The sequence below is a fragment of the Lolium rigidum genome, chromosome 4 (assembly GCF_022539505.1).
Source record: "Lolium rigidum isolate FL_2022 chromosome 4, APGP_CSIRO_Lrig_0.1, whole genome shotgun sequence".
Lineage (NCBI taxonomy): Eukaryota > Viridiplantae > Streptophyta > Magnoliopsida > Poales > Poaceae > Lolium > Lolium rigidum.
The window spans coordinates 42351974-42355420 of NC_061511.1; the positions used below are offsets into that span (position 1 = coordinate 42351974).

At 40.8% G+C, this 3447-nt stretch overlaps 2 non-coding genes across 2 annotated transcripts; both read left to right on the forward strand.

Annotated features, from left to right (window-relative positions):
- Window positions 1-2210: 2210 nt before the first annotated feature.
- LOC124650712 lies at window positions 2211-2304 on the forward strand. The gene has a single exon (XR_006987137.1). It is a non-coding gene; the product is annotated as a small nucleolar RNA R64/Z200 family (small nucleolar RNA).
- Window positions 2305-2625: 321 nt separating this feature from the next.
- Window positions 2626-2709, forward strand: LOC124650703. The gene has a single exon (XR_006987128.1). It is a non-coding gene; the product is annotated as a small nucleolar RNA Z199 (small nucleolar RNA).
- The last annotated feature ends 738 nt before the right edge of the window (window positions 2710-3447 follow it).

The following is a 3447-nucleotide window of genomic DNA, read 5'->3' on the forward strand; positions in this document are numbered from 1 at the left end:
ATTGACAAACACTTTTCTAATGATGCTAATTTCGTACAAACAATCTTTATATATCTGAGTCAATTCTTGGTCAAACAAAGTTCAATAAAGAAAGTTGTGTAATCTTGTAATTGGAGGAGACATAAGTTCTAAACTACTGGTTATGTAAATAATCAGGTATAGCATTTGGCAAGCAAGTTCTCACACTTCTGTGGATTGTAAAATTGTTCGTTTTCTCATTCCATGGTGATTTGAGTGTTGTTCACTTTTCATATTTTAACAAGTGCCAGTCAAGAAAGCTCCTAGAATCTGGAAATAACTAGGTCTTACTTACAGTAAACAAAGTTGTGTAACCTACTAGAACATAGAATTGAAGCTCCTAGAATCTGGAAATAACTTATCCAAGAACTAATTTTGCTGTGTAGGATTTTATCTGCTCATGGTATCACGTTTTTATGCGGCATTAAGATTTTTTTGTAATATTGTAATCTTGTAACTGCAGTTGTAGAAGATGGTGTCGGTGTCCTTCACCACCGCCAAGTTCCTGGCGATAGCAGCTGTGTCATCCGCGAGCCCTATCTGCCGCACGCCGGCGCGCAACGTCTGGGCTCCCTAGCTCCTAGTGGTCACCGCCAGAAACAAGGTTGCGTCCTCTGATGTGTGCAGCCTGTGAGACTTCTCATCTCTTGTCTTCGGAGCATGTTGCAGGACAGCTACACAGGTGTAAGAAAAAGAACTGTCATGGCGTTGCTGTTTACTGCTCTCAATTGGATTCTGGGATCTGTCATTTGTAAATCTAGGACTGCATGACTTGGTTCAAAATTTGTTTGAGTGGAGGCTTGCACCAACTTGTATGCAATGTTAGTTAGTAGTTTGGATGTGAATGCTTACCATACGCTAACTAGTCCTCTGCTAATGATCAGGGGCGGAGACAGGGGGGGGCGAGCAGGGGCTAGACCCCCCCCCAATGGTTGGCCCCCCTCAACATTTTGCAGCAGGCTGTACATGGCATGCGCTAATAGCTAGAGAAGATTAGGTACTTAATTTTTTTTTTTGCGGGAAGATTAGGTACTTAATTAGGCTATACTTATCAGATATGTAGCGACTACAAGCCCAAGAGCCCATCTTCCTGGACCTGCCTTTGCGCGGCCTAACGTACGCAATCGATCGATCAATTTGATCTTAAAACAAATACGCTCAAAAGAAATAGATCGCAGCAAACCCTAAGGGCGTTCTTCCTGCCGCTGCCGCTGGCGCCGCTCCGCATCCAAGGGCGCTAGGAGACCTGACCTCGATACGGCCGCGGTGCGCCACTCCGGCGCTCCGTCCTCCCGTCTGCGGTAGAGTGTGTGCACCATCGTTGCATCAAAGCTATGCCTCTGCCGGCTCGCCGATCACCGTAAGCAGCTATTAGCTACTCCTTACTTAGTAATTTTCCTTTATGAATTACGATCCATCTGTCTTGATAATTAGAACACTTAATTTTAGACTAATTTGTTAACTAGATACTTTTCTATTGATTTTATTATGCCTCAAAGCGGAAGAGAAGGGCAGTTTCTCTTTTTACAAGCCAAATGCTTGAAGCTCCAAACGTTTCAAGCGCCTAAGATTATCAATTGTTTGCATAGATTATTTGTTTGCCTGATTGTGGTAGTCATAATGCTAAATTTAAGCCAAAAAATGGTTAAAAAACATAAATGTTGTAGCTTTTATTTTTATTGCCAAACATATTTTGTCATGCTTCGACATGGATGCTATATTGTAACGTGTAACCTTTTCGGTGATTGTCGTCTTCTCCGCCCCCCCTATGTCAAAATCCTGGCTCCGCCCCTGCTAATGATCATTCATGTGATAGTGTCTCTTGTTGTTGTTAAATTAGAGATCCAATGTTGCATTATATTAGAGGAGATAGAAGTACTCTAATATAATCAGGGTTAGCATTTGGCAATAAGGATTGACATAGTAATAAGGCTAAGAATATAGTCAGAGAAGTTTTTCAAGTCAATAATACTGATTAGTAAATATGGTCTGAAAACTGTGGTGGTTGTTCAAAGCGAGGTGTTAGTAGTTTATCTAGTTGTATTTTTCCGTTGTCTTGTCCTCTGTAGTTTATTGTAGGTATAGCTTGATATCCCGAGTGGAATGAATGATAACTACACATTGGTATGATTTTTTCAAATATATCCCACTGTCCCATTCTACCATTGGTCAACTTTGTGACCACAATTGCAAAACTGCTATGATGAATCATGAAATCAACACTGTATGTCAGACCTAGATATGCCACTGTATTGATGAGAAGATATTTCATATTCTGAGCTAATTTTTTTGGTTTCATTGCTCAGTTTCTACATGCATGTTTTTGTTCATAAACAAAGAGTTATGTTCCTTTGGTGCTAGTGGGAGAATTGTGTAGGTGTTGTCTTAGTTTGTTCAATTGGTATCTACATTTTTTAATTATTGTCTACATGATTAGTTTACTTTGATGAAGAGTGGAGTTCCCCTTTTGTAACAACTGTTTCTTTTTGATTTATCAGAAAATTAGCTAAGGTTATAAATACACAAAACTTTTTAATCTTTTTATGAGTTTCTATGTTATCTAGATGGAATACATCTTTTGTTATTCAGGCATGATTAAATATGTGAGGGTCAAATGATGATGAATAAACTGCACCAATATGATGGAGCAATGCTCCTGTGATTCTTAGTATTTAAGTCCCTGATAATACCTCCACACATTTTCTGGTTGTCCATTTTATTAATTGAAAGTAACTCCACACATTTTTTGGTTGTCCATTTTATTAATTGAAAGTAACTCCACACATTTTCTGGGTGTCCATTTTATGTTCATGTAACTCCTACATTGTTAGCATTTAAGGCACATGTGGGCAGCGGCAGGTTCAGCACCAATGACTTTCTCCACTTGGACGACACCGGGGACAAGAGCGGGCTATGGCGACTCGTAGTAAGGTGTGTCCTGCTGCCTTTTTTTCATAACTTTGTGCTTTTTCGGTGCTGCCCGTGCAACCCAATATTCTGGCTTGATTCCCGTTGTTTTCTAGTTCCTTCTATACTCTTTTCCAGGTCCACTGGCATGTATCTAAAGTTCTGCTCATTTCTGCAGCATTAGGCCCTGGAGCACCACCTCTGCCTGACCTGCTTGCGCCGGCAGCAACTCGTGGTGACACTGGCTGCCATGACGGAAGCGGCAAGGCGCCCAAGCAACCACAACTGACGAGGCACTGGAGATGAATTAACTCCTCAATGTGTTCAATATGCCTGTGTCGACCTCACACGTCATGATAAGCTACCAATCTGTGGTCCTCTCCGCATCCATACCTAAAAAGGCAAGATTTTATTTCTTGCTCATTCTTGTGGAGAGAAGGAGAAGAGCCTCAATTCTATGTGCTCACGCGAAATTTTTGTATTTCCATGAGAATTTTTATTAATGATCTACCCAATGAGATT